The sequence below is a fragment of the Hylaeus volcanicus genome, chromosome 7 (assembly GCF_026283585.1).
Source record: "Hylaeus volcanicus isolate JK05 chromosome 7, UHH_iyHylVolc1.0_haploid, whole genome shotgun sequence".
Taxonomy (NCBI): Eukaryota; Metazoa; Arthropoda; class Insecta; order Hymenoptera; family Colletidae; genus Hylaeus; species Hylaeus volcanicus.
Genome location: NC_071982.1, coordinates 5,927,795 through 5,944,695, shown reverse-complemented (window position 1 = coordinate 5,944,695; position 16,901 = coordinate 5,927,795). Strand labels below are relative to the sequence as shown.

Genomic DNA, 16,901 nt, shown 5'->3' with positions numbered 1-16,901 from the left:
CAAATTCTAATCTAATCGGAGAGGGGGGCAACGCGCGAAGGAAGCGCTCTCCTCGCCCCCCCTGCGGACCGCTGGACAGCTCCCCTGCAACCTTCCGCGACGAGGAACTTTAATATTAGCACTCTGCAAGTCAAACTCGATCGCCGTCCGAGATTCGAACTTCTTTCGACTCGCTTCATTCGTTTGCTCCCTTTTCCCCGAGTGGGTGATGTTTAGACTCCATCTTATGGCTGTTCAAACCCCTGTGATTGGTGGAAATAGACTCTCGACAATTATGAGTCGGTAAGGTGGAGTATCTTACTGGTAGAGCTCGGTAACGTAGATCGCTGAGTCGATAAGGAGGTCGATCTGTCGATAAGTCAAGGTTCTACTTTATCGAGGTACACTACCAACTGGGTAGTCTACTTTACCGACCATCTACCTTCTGGGAAAAAGAAACAAGAAATCTCTTGTTCAATCGCACCACTTCGTTCTGTACACATCAAGAATATTTACCAATGAATTCAACATCTTTTTTTGATACATAAATCGCCACGATGCTAATGGATTCCTCGCGATGAAACAGAAAGAGAAGAGACTGACAGGGGGAGGATTTGAAGCCCCGAAGGGTGGTTTACTCGGTCGCAAACTTAATCGGTCGGGTCTCACGGGGCGCGATCAACGTCACTCCGTGCGGCTCTTCCACGGGTATTTAATTCGTGGGGGTGAGAAGTCGAGTTAATTAACACGGTGCTCAATTATTCAGGGCAGGCCTAATAAGCCGTGTCGAAACTGTTTGCCGCTAGTACACGATCGGAACGAGTTTGCGTTGCGCGGGAGCGTCACGAGGCTTTTATGGCGGTAGGTGTCCCTTTCAAGGGGCGGGGGTCGGGACGGAGAGGGGGCTGACCCGTCTAAGCGACGTGGAACGAATGATTCGGAAAGTTCATCGTTCGATGCGTCGCGCTACCGAATGGGAAAAGGCAAAGACGAAGAAATATTTGACACTGGAACGCGTCTGGGGACCTCGGCGAGGGTTACCGCGCTGTCCCTGTCTGCGTTAGGCGATCGCCAGTCGTCGTTCGTTGCTTTTAGCTTGATACGAAACTTCTTGAAATTTGAGGAAGTGCGCGACATATATTTCGTATTGACAGGTGGAACCGAATGAGACGGGTTAGAAGCTGAAGACACGGTTTATTAAATTCAACTGAGTGGATTATCAAAATGGCTGACGCTGAAGATTTGAAGACTCGATGATTTTTGGCAACCATTATTGGACCTGGGAGTAAGCCCCTTTTTTTCTACGTAACGATGTCCAAACGATAAAGTACTCTCCAAAATGAAAGTGTCCCCTTTCTCGTCCCTTATAAAAGTCTTCGCCGCGATGGACCCAGATTCCCCTGGCGTTGTCTTCGTGAATTTTTTTGTCCAGCGACAACGACGATGGGACACGTAGGTGATGGAAAATTGGGGAAGGTAAATGGCTGCACTAAAAGGACGTCTGGCCTCGCACCTTCCTAATTCACTTATCCGTGTTGCCCCCAGGTTTTTAACGAAGAGACTCAGTTACCCTAACACCCTGTCAACCAGGCGCTACGTGGATTTTTCTCGTGTTTATTTAATCCCTTCGAACGAGTTTCTCCCTGGGAAAATTCTATCAGCAAGAAAATGAAAACTTGGAACAGCGATCGTGGATAGGAAGGACAGGGAGATTGTTGTTTATGAAAAAATACAGCGAAAATGTGGAGCAACATTTTTTTATAGGATACTTCGTTTAAGAGAGATTGTATTTTAACATTTGTTTGGTGCGTGTGCGATTGGGTACGCCGCGTCTGGCCATTGCTCGCTGTTTCTACTTATTCTCGTTCTACTTATCCATTTCCTCGCACGCTAGTAAAAAACGTCCGTGGATGTTGCACGCAATAAATTTGTATATCGTACAATATGTTTAATTTTAACCATCGCAAACGTCCGCACGTTTTACATAATAAAGAATCCCCGCTAAACGTCCAATGTTGATGCAGCGTTTCATGGTCGTCGATGAATATTCAAGACAGTGTTCATAATTTTTCGGTATAATTCCACTCCACCGTTGATTATTTACAATCGAGCGTAATTCACGCAAAGTGGTAAATGCCCGTGAACGACGGACCAATGGGAAACGAACAGAGGGGAGAAGAGGCGAGAGGAGAGAAGGAGGAACGAGGCTTCAAGCGGCCGATAATTAAAATGATATTCGCAAATTTGATACGTCGCGTTTCCGGCTGATTCGATTAATTCCGAATTATATTCGTACCCATGGCCGGGGATATCGATTCCTCGCTAGTCCTCGCGCTCGACTGCCCCTTATTTTACTCCGTCATAACCGAATTTTAATTAATCCCGGAATTATTAATCTGCCAAGCCGCGCGGCAACTTTGATCCGCCTATTTTGCAGGAGAATAATTGAAAAAGTTTCGCGGGGACTGTTTAAGCGCGCCATGGACAATTTGCGCGACCCTTCTGGACGTTGGGACGGCTTTGATGCGGATCTGACCACCACGAAATCCTCTAATTTGAATATCATTCCACCGACGGAAATCCTCGGTGCCGTTACGTTCGAGCAAAAGCACTGGGAAATAAATAATATTAATATTTACGCCAGTAGTTGCTCCACCTTCCTCGATACCTATTTTACTTTCTCACCGCGTTCCCATTGAATCATCAGCCCCCCGATATCTACACTTATTCATTCCACGTGCTAGCAACAACGCTCCGAAAATCATTTTCCCAGGCAGAGTTCATTAAACGATAATTGCGACACGCGATAAATAACCGACACCCTGTTAGGCGAATCTCATTCACTCCCGAGCGCGAGGCGATAAATCATTCCCTAAAATCCTGGACAAGGGATGGAATTTCCCGCGAGCTTCCCAGTCGCTCGACGCACGCCAATAAGACTTTCAATGGCGCGCGAAAAACCGATAGGAGAATAATCGAAAAAGTTCGCTTGTCATCGCGCGGACAATCGCGACTACCGTCGCGGGAACGCATTACCGTCGCGCGCCGAACGCGCCAGGAATGCGTCTCTTGTTCGATTTATGGACAAGTTGATGCACGTACAAGCGAGCCGAGGCGGGACCAGGGGGATGGGGGAGGTTTTAATAGAGAGAAACTTCAACAGAGAGGAAGTCGGGTTGCCGAGTCTCTAGGAGAAAGAGGATCGACAGCTAGGAAATGAAATAGAAATTCTCTGTTCTACGCCAGAATTTCTTCTCTCTGAGAATCCGGGATTTAATATAAATTCGAAAAAATCGGATGTTCGAGGTGAATCGGAAACGTATGTATTAGTCGTGATCATCGAACTACTCTCAGCGTGTTATGTACTTGCGTTTTATTCCTTCGCGCCATCTACTGAGCCTTAACTCAATCTATCACAAGTCAGCGCCACCTACTGACTCTCAGTGCCATCTATTACGTCTGAGCGCCATGTACTAAGTCTTAACTCCTTCTATTGCATGTCAACGCCACTTACTGACTTTCAGCGCCATCTACTAAGTCCGAGCACTACTAAGCCTTAGTTCCATCTATTGCGTCTCAGCGCCATCTACGAAGTCTGAGGCGCCACCTACTAACCCGTGACTCCATCTGTTGCGTCACAGTGCCATCTACTAAGTCTCCACGTCACCTAATACGTCTCTTCTGAAACGAAATGTCAATCACTAGAATGAAGATTCATTGGAAGACCCTTCATCATGCTCATCACCACAAGGAATATAAATAGTCAACAATAGAAAATCCAGAAAAGTGAAAAATAACGTCGATGGCCTGGTACAATATTGAGAAGCGTGGATTTTATTCTCGGAGAGATGGAACAGATTTAAGATGGATACGAGATTTGCGGGGAGAAACGTGTCGGAGAGAGAACGACAATGGAAGACGGGGAGACTCTTATGGCAGAAGTACACGTTATAGGAGAGGGGGCGGAGAAATGGAGAGAAGGAGTTTCAAACTACATAGACGTGTAATCATATATAGATAAGCGCGAACGTATTCACGAGAGGAAACCCCAAGATTCTATCGTTGCAGCAGCTGCAACGTAAGAGGATGTGGCGGACCTTGTTGAAAAGCCTCCACGCCCGACGTGATTTCGTAGGGTTATTTAGTAGTGGGTGGAGGGAAGGGTTCCCTGGGAAGTTTTGGTTCGCGATATCGAATCGTGCACAATGATACAATGAGTTCCGCGTACACGTCGCTTGTGCAAACGTGCTCCAAGATACCGTGCCACCGATACCTTTTGTGATTCCAGAAAATGCACGCGACCTAGAGGAACTCCTCTGGAAGTGTACGAAAGTTCGGAAACGAAATTCTAAGGAATTCGATTTTAACATGCTGGTTCAAAGGAGTACCGAATTTTTATATTAAAAGCATTACCATAGATGTACCTTCGTATTTTTATTCTCTTAAACCAGCGCTGCACTCTCCCAATAACGCCGAAGAAACGAGCTCAGCCCCATTCTAGTCCAACCCAAACAAACCGCTATATCTCGCTTACCCTTGCACTTGCAGTACAAATGCGTACGACAAAAGTTGTCGGAAATTAAATTTGGAGATTTTTCTATTCCACGAAAATTTTCGATAGACCTTACAGTAACCGAGATATCGTCCCAAGTCTGCCTCCCCTCTCCGCTACTAGCTCGCAAACATGGCCGCCGTTGGTGCTGCCCTCTACCGACGGCGCGAAGGAATTATAATTCAAAAGCGAAGAGTCTCGGTGCACCGATAACCGCCAAACCAATTCGACCCCATAAAATATTCCAAGGACGAGTCCCCTGGAGGAACCTAAATCATCCAACTCGACCAAACCAATTCAGAAACCATTCGTGCGCTCGTGAAACAATCTCGATCGACGGGTTCGAGAGTTGGGAACGGTTAGGAACACGGACACCCCTCCCGGAAAATCGAGTAATTTATGGGGCTCCGTACACGCAACAATGCTTGTTGGAAAATACATTTCCCGCGACGGGCTTAACGACTATCTACGAAATATCGGCTACGCTGCAACCAGCGACGATTTACAGTCAGGCACGATTAAGTAGCTTACCTAGAAACTCTCTGCTTCGCTGGAAACTTCGGCCCCAGAAGTTTCGAGTGCAACTCGCAACTGCTCCGCCGCTTGAATGCGTTAATCAAAGGATATTTGGCAATAAGGCGGGGCTGGACGAGAGGCTTGTTCGAACAGGGGGCAGAGTTATTGCGGGTTCGAGCGTGAACTCCTCCAAAGATTGTTCTTGCCCCCTGACGGCAAGTAGCAAGCTTGTCATTGCGGCTGTCGATACAGGCTGGCGTCTCGGGTACTTTTGCAGAGATGAATTTTAAAATATGTAGACGATCGCGAAATGTAGAAATGGTAGGTCTTGATAGCTCCAGCGTCAACAACTCTAGCCTTGATAGCACCAAAAGTATGAGAACAAAATGGCCCGACCAACGTTCGCCAACGTTCGCCAATGCTCGCCAACGTTCGCCAACGCTCGCCAACGTTCGCCAACGTTCGCCACGTTCCCAATTTTCACTAAAAAGCCTAGCCTTGACAGCTCTATCCTCTTGATTGTTCTAGCCTTGACAGACCTGTCCTTAGTCTATAATCTGACTAAAAACCTAGAAACTTGATGCTCCCCCATATAGGTTGAGCAAATCGAATACAAGCACCTCATGCCGGGCGTACAGCGGAGATCGAACGTTATCTCAAATCGCAGACTCGGCCACGCCTGCATCGAAGACGCTTTTGCACCTTGGGCTTCAACTTTATGCAAAAGTTGCCCGGCGCGCAAACTCTAACTCCAGCTGAATGCTTCAGCTTCGCCGTGGACGCGCTTAACGAGAGGTATCTTGGTTTAATGATAAGGCAGACGGGCCGTCTGTAATTATACACCGTGAAATTCGTTAACAAATTTATCGACAAACTTCGAGGGATCCGTCTCGTTTGCTGACTCCTCGTGCGGGGAGTTATTGGTGTTTAGCAGCGTCTAAAACATTGGGCAGATCCCCAAATCATGTACGGTTCGGGCTACTAAAGCTTCCACCTCTACAAACGGTCAATCAGATGTCCTCCCGATGTCCTGACGAGGATATTCCCGGAACGCGACTTCGTCTGCACGCTACCAAAACCTAATTTCTCATCAGACCAGCAACTAAAAGCGCCCGTCCCCGTATAAGCTTCTAACTGGCCCGCTAACTCGCCTAACTCGGGCTCAAAAGTCGACCGCGTGGTAACTCTTGAATCGACTCGTAGCGGCTATGGCGCACGTCCGTCGTAGGCCTGCAGGTTTATGGAGCTCGTTCCACGTGGTTAATGCACCCGAAACACACAACACGCCCTGAGGCCGGCGGGGTTGCAAGGATAATTTCGGATAACCGAGCTGGTAAAACCTGAACACCGGAGGTCGTAGCCGCGGCCGCGGGCTGCAGGCCGAATGAAATTTGAATGTTACTTAAATCTTAATAATATTCCAGCCTTATCTTAATTAGCCTGCGTGACGCTACGCGTGCTTTAATAGTGGCACCCGCCGGTTGGTTATCACTCCGATCAAAATTTATAACCGGTATTACGCTACTTCGCGCGTTAGTGCCGTTGATATCGTTCGTCCGCCTTACCACGTATCCGCTTGGACATGCCAACTCTGGAATGGCGTTTGACAAATTTTTTTTGACACCTTGTACTTAGAATTAACGTGGATTTTTCAACGGGTGGGCTGTAATTTTTACGCTGGGGGAAATGGATGGACTCCAAGATAAGTCTCTTTTAAAAAGATGCATACATGACATTTTTCCTTCTTAGGTTAGGTGCTAGGAATTCGTGTACGTTTCAGAGGAAAATTTTAAAAGAGAAAACTGTGCGTCAAGCAACTATGTATATTGTGTCACAGTCGGATGGTCTCGTGTCTCTCCTCGAACCACGAACATCTCCTTCCCTTACAATTCGCCTCCCGATTACTTTCAGGATCTCGAAAATTCCTTCCTGTCCAGTCCGACTCAGCCCGAGTGACCAAACTGGGTAGCCCTTGGCCAATCCAAACTTGGCTCTTGAATAGTAAACGGCACGGCAGTTACCAAACTTCTGGTCGACGGTGCAAGTGAGGCTCGAAGAAGTGGAACGTGAATCGAAATTCAACGCCCCCAGGCCACGTCGCCGAAGTTCTTAAAGCGAGAACTATTGTCGGTTCGATTCAGAAGGCTTCTAACCGAGACAAACCGATCGGCTCCACAATATCGGTTAACAAGCCGTCGAAAACTGTCGAGGCTCGTTGGCAAGTCCGATGCAACTTCGGTTGGGAAGTTGTTCTCGTCTCGGTGGCGATTTAAAGACGACCGCAGAACTCTTTCCCGGCCGAGTTGGACGTGCACTCACGAGAGCAGCTCGATTTCGACCGCACAGCTTCTCCCTTCTTGTCGATGAGTGTGAAATTACACTCCCGATACATAGCCTCTAGCAGCTAAACACTCCAGACACGGCGAGGGTCTCGGAACCTGTCGCAATTAGCGCTGGAAACATCGATGGAAACGTGTTTTCGACGCTGCCACGTCCGAGGAACTAATTTTTATTTCAGCAGAAATTTCTAATTAATTGCGGACGGGTGGGTGGGGGAGGTAGCGGTTTCTTAGATTGCCATCCGCCACGGAGACAGTTTCGAGTCGACTAATTTATATCGGCGGGTAATCGAAGCTGGCAAAGAGTGAGCGTCGCTGCCACCGTCCCGATATTGGCCCATTAAGACGACCGGTTGTTCGCTTCCATTCGTGCGTATCAAATTGGATCTATAATTCCGAGTTTCACTTTATAAATTGCGCTGATAGCGCGTTAATGGTCCTCTCGCTCGTCGTAATGTTCGCTGGAAAATCAGCACTAACGACTGGTAATTTAAACGGTGGTTGGCGCGTTTTGGGAACACGCTGTTCGAGCGAGAAACCGACTGTGACACAATATACATAGTTGCTTGACGCACAGTTTTCTCTTTTAAAATTTTCCTCTGAAACGTACACGAATTCCTAGCACCTAACCTAAGAAGGAAAAATGTCATGTATGCATCTTTTTAAAAGAGACTTATCGTGGAGTCCATCCATTTCCCCCAGCGTAAAAATTACAGCCCACCCGTTGAAAAATCCCCGAAAAAACAAACACTCGCCTGCGGCGCCGCATTAACGCACACCAGAGCAACGCAGTCCCCGGAGTTGGCGCATTCAGCGAGATGGTTATAAAAATAAAACAGGTCGGCGGCGCTCGGTTATCGTTCACCGGTGTTCCTGTGTTCGTTTCCACGATTCGATTCTTTTTTCTCTCCTCTACCCAGCACGCTTACACGATTCCCTGGTAACGGGTCACCGATATAATTCCCTGGGTGTCGCTATCGGCCTATTCATTAAAGGGTAGCAACCCAACGCCGCGGAGAGTGCCTCCCTCTTCTCCCCACTTCCTCTGACGTTCTGTGGGGAATTCCACCCTCCGATCGACCTTATCTCCGTCCGTTTTACGTGTACCTGCGATCGTCTAGTTTCTGCGTCTACCCTCCTCTTTTTCTTCCGATACCTTCCCCTCCATCCTCTGGTGGTAATCGCTTTTTATCCAGTTCGCGCAGGGAAGTCAACACCAAACAACGATAACCCAACCGATTTCGGTTCAAACTGGCTCGCGTAGAACCCTGTATCCACGTGGATCTCCTCGTCGATCCTCCTTTTCCGTGTTTTGTTTCGCGTCGGTTTGTCTCGTTTGTTTTGGAATCGACCGTGTCCGCTGGAGAGGTACTACACGCTGCTTATCGCGATAGGCGAAGATTTGGATGTGCTTGGGTGATAATGTGTCGCTATCTGTTTGTAGCAGCACCCATGATAATGTAGAACACTCTGTCGATAAACTCTACAACAAGCTAGGGTTCTGTATTGCCGGCTCTTACCGGCAGCGCGCTCTGCATTGCTAACAGAGGACTCTGTTTTATCGACTGGAGATACAAAGACGGCGCAACACCGTAGTTGAACAGGCCACAGGTTTTCGTGTGTTATCTCCAGCGATCCTAAAAAATCGGGGAACATGTCAGTAACTGTTCCCTGTTGCGTGTTAATGCGTGTTGAAAGGGAATGATAGTCTCCATGGGAAATAATGAATTGCATGGATCAAGGGGACTATGAATACCCCGATTTGACTGAAAAGCTCGACAACACACGCTGTATACCCTTTGAATTCGCAGCGAATGACCGTAGCCCGAATCGAAATTAATGAACACGCCGCCACAGCTTCGATAAATTCCACAAATGTAAGAGAACGACGACAGAAAAATCATTCACACCGACAACAACAGAAATCAAACTTCGAATTCTGCGCCCGCCGCGATACAATCGGGCAAACCCCTCGTATAAACCCGTGCAAAGCGTAAAATAATAAACAAACAACGAACGCGTTAACAACGAACACCGAAAGCACCCCTCCTGTTAATGCTGGAAACGGATTTTCAGCGAGACAAAAAATAAAAATAAAAATAACCCCGTTGGAGCATGAAATTTTCAAAAGCACGTTCTCGTATGGTTTATTCAGAGTAAACGCCCCTTCATCCGTAAAAAATCGCACGCAATCGGCAACGTTTCGTCCCACTGGCGGCAATATTTTCGACAAATTTGCAATTTACATAGTCGACCCTTCGGAGCAAATACCCGTTATCGTTACCACCCTCCCCTCCTCTCCCCCCCCTACGCTCACATACGCGGCTTTCCTCCTCCGCGTGTAACCGTCCAGCGAGCGCCGCGGTTTTTAAACGCGGCTACGTAATCGTCCATAAACGCGTATAGATTTCGCGTCGCGTCGGGCAGCTGGTCCCTCGAAAAGCCTGGAGCTTAGGGGACTTAACAATTCGCGTCTCCCGTAATCTCGCATGAATCTCCATCGTCTCCTATCCGCGCCCGCTTTCTGCAAAGCTCCCTTGATGCCGGATCTAGCCCAAACATCGCTCGATAAATTGCCAAATGGAGACTTTGTTTCGTTCATGATGACGGATGGTGGTACACGGTGATGATTGCGACGTTAGCCACGCGATTCATAGTTGATTGCAGTAATAGAAACTGGGAGACGGATGGGAGAACTAAATGGTACTGCACTCAGCTGTAGAGGGCTAGGGGGTACCGAGCTAAGGATCGAAAGGGAGGCTAGAAGGTACTTTGCTCATTTAAAGGGGGCTACAGGGTCGGGGTTCAGCTAGAGGGGGCTACAGAATACCGGATTTAGGGAGCTAGAGGGTAATGAGCTTAGATATGGGAGGCTAGAAGGTACTGGGCTCAGCTAAAAAGGGCTAGAGGGTCCGGGGTCAGCTAGAGGGGACTAGAGAATACCGGATTTAGGGAGCTAGAGGGTAATGAGCTCAGATATGGGAGGCTAGAAGGTACTGGGCTCAGCTAAAAAGGGCTAAAGGGTCCGGGATCACCTATAGGGGCTAGAGAATACCGGATTTAGGGAGCTAGATGGTACTGAGCTCAGCCGTAAGGGGCTAGATGGTACTAAGCTCAGCTACGAGTTCGTATATCCGTGACTGAACATGATAAACTAAGTTCTACTGTACTTCGATTTCATCCACTCGTTTCTGTATTAATCCGTGGATATACATTCATCTATATCAATCTGTATCATCTTGGCCAAAGTCAAGTTACAAATACAACGGCGAGGAAAAGGACCAAGAGCGAAAAGCCAACTGAAGGGGAGGAGGGAACGGCATTACGGTGGTCACGTTAGAAAGTAACGGTGATCAAGCACGATCGTATTTTAATGGAACGGTTCGTTAAAGTGCCAAGATCCACCAGGACACGGACATTTTACCGGTCGGTAATGCGTGAAATGGATACACGATGGGCCCAAGGGAGGCCGTGGGCTGAGCTAAACAATAAGAGGGAATATTAGTCTTGCTCAGTCGGGCAGGTGTAGATGCACGCCGTGATTTCACGTATCGCAGTGTCGCGTCGAGCTACAGGTATCTCGTGCGAGACAGAATTCCCCGGGGGCCGTTTAACAAATTATACGTGGAGTTTGATCCTGTTCTTGCCCTGGTACACTACCTACCAAAAGTACGAGACAATCCTTCGACTTTGGCTTCTTTATATGGAGGTAACGGAATTACAATCTTTGGGCTTGCGTTAATTGTAGCAAACTCAGCTTTAATCTCAATGTTCATCATTCAGATATAACACAATCGCAGAATGGGCCGACCAACGTTCGCCAACGTTCCCAATTTTCACTAAAAAGATTTTCAGTCAACTAATTGACTTCTAATACACGCAATTCTCAATAATCCTTTGCCCCTATGTTTCCAAAAATATGAGAAGAGAATGGCCCGACCAACGTTCGCCAACGCTCCCCAACGTTCGCCAACGTTCGCCATCGTACGCCAACGTTCCCAATTTTGACTAAAAAGGTTTTCAGTCAACAAATTGACTTCTAATACACGCAATTCTCAATAATCCTTTGCCTCTATGTTTCCAAAAATATGAGAAGAGAATGGCCCGACCAACGTTCGCCAACGCTCCCCAACGTTCGCCAACGTTCGCCAACGTTCGCCAACGTTCCCAATTTTGACTAAAAAGGTTTTCAGTCAACAAATTGACTTCTAATACACGCAATTCTCGATAATCCTTAACCCCTACGTTTCCAAAAATATGAAAACCCTCTGCAAATTTTCTCTTTCATTTTTGAAATGGTCTTCTCGACGTTTACTCGTAATCCCACGTTCAACTGTTTTATACATCAAAAATTTCGACGGAAAACTGTGCGCGGGTGGAAAAAAAAAGGGGTATCGTTTGAGTTTCACCTGGCGTTCGGACGACGGTCGATTAATAGCGCAATTAAAGAGCGGCGTCCGGCAAAGGCACATGCTCGATCGTTATTGACGGGGCTCGACGAAATTCCATTTCGTTTCAATAATTCCCGTCCGCGCGGTGACATGGGCGTTAATAAAACGGGAGTTAAAGTGCAGCCGCGTTCATTGTAAATACGTGTCCCGCGTCGCGTTTTACGCTACCCCGTAATAGCATTACAGTTTATTTCGTGCTTCGATAACGAATAAGCATAAATAGCCTCGGATATCGCGCGCCCTGTATCGAAATGATAATACTAAGCTGCCGATGCGCGTGAAATAACGATTCACGTCCGAACCGATAAAAATATCCGCGATCCGCCGCGCGGCCAGGAAGATCGTTAAATTCTATCGCTTCTGTATTACGCAGATATCGCGAAATAAAAATACACGACGATACGTTGCGCTGCTGTGACCGCGACAGCTGGATTTCCATGTTCTCGAGTCCACTGGAATGGGTACGGGATAAACTGACCGCCCAAGGGTACTTTCCCTGATGCAGAACTCCTTTCAGGCGAATTGCTAGGATCTTTGCAACGAATATCTCTGTCAGAGCCACTTATCATTTGATCCGAGTTCGAAATCTTTTAGCAGGAGGTCGTCCTGTTGCGGTGAATCCTTTTGTCTGTAACACCGGTTACCCTGTCGAGGGAAATCCCCTCACTTGTGCTGTCAGTCGTTGTTGGAGATACGATTCCATTCCTCCTTCAGAGGAATCCCCCAGTCTTTCTTCTAGTTGCCCTACTCAGGGGAATTTCCATAGTCTTTAACACATATTGCCCTGCTAAGGAAAATTCCCCAGCCCTTCTTCCAGCTGCCCTTCATCCCTTAAACTTTTTTCCTAGCCGAGTCAGTTCTTCCACCAACTTCTGAATCGTCATTATCGAACCGTCCTAAGACTACCGAGTCGATCCACCAGAATCTTCTACCCCGCATCACTTGGCCCGTGGACGTTTGTTACGTGATTCAATCCGACGACGGAAGCTTCAGCCTGCATCAAAGCGACTGTTCCGTGAGAGCCGCCGATCCACGATTCACGCCCGATCGAGCGCGTAAACCTAGCGTTTTCACCGGAAGGCGTATCGTTTCAGCGATCATCCAGCTCGACCTGCAGCTCGTTACCATTTGCAGAGGGTCGTGTAATGCGCGCCGCGTTACACGCAATTCATGCAACACGCACGGGTGTTCCGTTTCGAAATTCGAAAAGCGGTTAATACCGACGGGAGCACGATGCCGGCTCGCGCTCCATTAGAAGCCACCTCTTTAGACCGTTTCGAGCGATCGCGGAACTGATGGAAAAGGGGGGCCTTGCAGGGGGGGTGGGGTGAAACCGGGAAACGGATAAATTGGAATGGCGCGCGCGGCCTACCTTGTATCGACATTTTGGATAATCCTGGGGCCACGCAGCGGCGCGTAGGAATGCTCGACTGTGTAAACTATGCAACACTGGGCGCGTATTTATTAAACATGACCGGCTACCAGCGTTCCCCCCTACGCCACCCTCCAACGAGAGGATGTTGCTCGACGCTGGAACCCGGCGGTCGTACGAGTGACGCACCGAAACGTCCAATTTCGTTAGATCCTCTGACGCTCGAGGGGAGCCTCCTGCAGGAGTGCCACCTGACAGCCCGCGTCATCGCACCTAATGGGGATTGGCAAGAGTTTGTAAGCGTCTTCGCGAAGTTAACGCGTTCTGTCGGTAACGTAGCGCAGCCTGCCGATAACACAGCGCGTTCTGCCAGTAAGGCAGGGCGTCCTATCGGTAAGAGTCGGTAAGGTAGAGCCCTGAGGATGCTCTACGTTACCATCCATTCGGTGTGCGGGGCCTCGAAAGCTTGAACGAAGACGGTTCGAAGAGTTGATTGGAAACAGAGCTTGAGGAATAATGGGCAAAACAATGTAAACGACTGGAAGACGGTATAATCGAGGGAATCGTTGAAAGAGCCGTCCGGAGGCAGTATGGAAGAAATAATTGAGGTATTACGGAAATAGGAGATTTACAGAAATAGTTGAACAATTCTTGAATAAGAGGAAGGATCCCTGTAGTAATGTCTGAAGCAGCCCCTCGAACGAAACGTATTATGAAGAGCGTAATTGCAAGTACGCTGAAAAGAATACTCGAAGAAACGAACCTACGGTTGGTGGATTAATTAGAGGAATAATCGCGGGAGCGCTCTGCTTGCTTTTATACCGATCAAATTCTGAGCTATTCTACTAAATATTCCAGTGCACGTCGGCCGATAAAGCGATACAATTCTCGACGATCGAAGGTCGAAAAAAACAAGACACCGCGAATGATCGAGAATCGCAGGCAATCCATTGTGTCGGGCTGATCCCCTTTTTGCATCGCTTACCAGCGGTTCCGACGATATTTAGGATCGAGGTTTGCTTACGCGGACGGGCTCTACTATCATTTATCTCGCTGCATTCTCTTCACTGTGCACGCTCGTGTACCGTACCCCTGTGTCTGCTTTTCTCGGAGTTCAACGGCGAAATGATCGCATCACCACGCCGCGCCAGTGGTTCTCACCGACTTTCGCCACTGTAACGATACAATTTCAACGCCATTTCAACTTCGACTCGACTCGGGAGGACTTCGTTCAGATTACAATTTTCTCGCGGCGAGTACACGAGGTGGGGTTGGGGTGTAACGTTGACAATTTGAAGGAATTGTTTTCGTTTATTGTGGGGAAGAAGTGGGGGTTATAGTGTGAGGAGTTGCAGTTTCTTCCCACCTCTCTATACTACTTGGCGTCGAACTTCGGGGCCAGACGTCCAAACAATCGGTGAGACACTACTAATGCAACGACAAAACTTTTTTATTTTCGACTCTGGAAATTATGGAAGATAATTAGAAATTTATGGAGAATCTACCGCATTTCTTGCATCCTTGATATCCATGATATCCAAGATATCATTCATACATGAAAATTTCTACTACCCATCGAATAATCCTAACCGACCTAACCCGAAGGTCTTTACCGTGGCACGTCCACCGACGCAAGCCACAACAAGTTTCGCGAAGCGAGCGAGTCAGCGATGAAAATAAGAAGTATACATAGATGTTCGCGGAGGGAGTTTTGTTCGACATCCAACATAATATCCGCCGCTGCGGATACGAATTTACGAGCAGAAACAGTTTGCCCGAGACGTAATTAAATTTCGTCGGTCGGCGAGCATTTCTTTTTCTCTCTCTCTCTTTCTCTCTCTCTCACTCTCTGGTGCGGGATTCGAGCCTCCGTCGTTCGTGCATCGTCGAAACAACGTTGCGCACACATTCGCGTTTACCGCGGTGTTTCGCGGCCTGCGCATTGCGAATTCCGCGTACGGTGTTCCCGCGATAAATCACGGTAATTCCGTTCCGTGTTATTAAATGAAATTAAATCGCCGTTTAAACAGCCGGCACGCGCGACGATATATTAACGAAATTGAGCAACTGTTCGGTCTGACAGGAATTAGCGCGGAATTATGGAGAAGCCTGCCGCGGCTGGAAGAAATACGGGAATTTTGTACTCGCATTTGAATTCGGGTACAGGCGACAATTATTTTTATTTATTTCAATTCTCGTGATTATGTGTTCTTTGAATGTTTACTTCGAATTCATTTTATTGCCCAAGAGAAAATTTATGGTCCGAAATTGATAGTTGCACGGATATCAGGTTCGTTAGGGTGGGAATAAAATTAAGTGACCGCCCAAGGCCGTCGCGAGTTTACCCCCACCGTACTGCTCGGCTACTCCCACCCTTGCGCCCTGTCCGTGCTTCTGCGCAGAAGCCCGCAGGCTCTTTATCTACGAAACAGAGACCGCTTCGCTTCTCGTCGGTCAAGTGGCCCTGGGCGGTCATGATAATTTTGATCCAATTATAGTGCTTACGTTCCATCAATGTTACGAAGTGCATCGCAATGCAATCAACGTCATTATTATTTCGTAGTAATTGAGCCTCCGATGATTATTATAATACGCCGCGTAATAATAATTACCCGATAGAGAAATTAGTTAACCGACACTGTCGACATTCCCCGATAATTAATCAGTATTTCGTGGATCGGAAACACAGGGTGTTCCGTAATTCCGATGCGGAAATAGAGCACGAGTTTTTCGAAAGTAAAGTATATATTTTTGGAATTTTTCGAGGTCGTTTGACCCCTCGCCACGCGTCCAATTTTGTCGAACACACGGACGTAAAGGATGGCCAGTTTTTCAGCGGTGCGAACGGGCGAATGAAAACGCCATAAAACTCCCAAAGTCTAGTCTGAGGGACACTTTACGGCTGTACAGTAAATCTTCGATTTTACACGACTTATGGTAATCGAGTCCGCTCGACGTCCGAGGGTGTCGAAGCCGCCATAAATTCCACGGGAATTATGGCGCCACTAAAGGAGGCAATTTCCACGGGTACCGTTCGCCTGGAGCCCGGATAATCCGGGAAAAAGATCAGCGCGGGGATTATTAGCCTGCGGCCTTCGCAGAAGTGTTTCCAATTAACGAGAAGAGAATTATGATCGCCGCTGACGGCCCGTTCTGCCACGATAGATTAAAAGTTTCGCCTCCGCGGTGTGTACGTACGTCCGTGTGGCCCAGCGTTCATCATAGACGACGATGCTAAATTAATCGTTCAGCTTTCCCGGGATTCGTTCGAAAACAAAGGGAGATGTTTCATGAAAAAGGAGGCATGAAGGTTGGCGGAACTGTGGAAATATTCGAGACTTACTTCGATGGAGAGTGAAACTTGATCGCTCGAGGAGAAGCACTCTGTAACCCTAGATCCCTTCAGGGGAGTCCCCTGACTTTAAAACGGGTTGCCCTTTTTAAGGGGCGGGTTCAGGGAAATCTCATGCTTTTAGCACGTGGTGCCCTGTTGAAGAGAATTCCTTACCGATAACGTCAGTTAGCTGGTTGAGGGGAATCCCACGCTTTGAACACGTGGTGCCCTGTTGAAGAGAATTCTTTACCGATAACGTCAGTTGGCTGGTTGAGGGGAATCCCACGCTTTGAACACGTGGTGCCCTGTTAAGGAGAACCCCCTATCCATAACATCAGTTGGGTTGCTGAGGGGAATC

The 16,901-nt window shown here is 47.9% G+C and overlaps 1 protein-coding gene across 1 annotated transcript in view; it reads left to right on the top strand.

Moving 5' to 3' along the window:
* The window catches only part of LOC128879843 (tyrosine-protein kinase transmembrane receptor Ror), a 40,821-nt gene that overhangs the window by 8,344 nt on the left and 15,576 nt on the right, over positions 1 to 16,901 (top strand). The gene's annotated exons all lie outside the window — the stretch shown is intronic.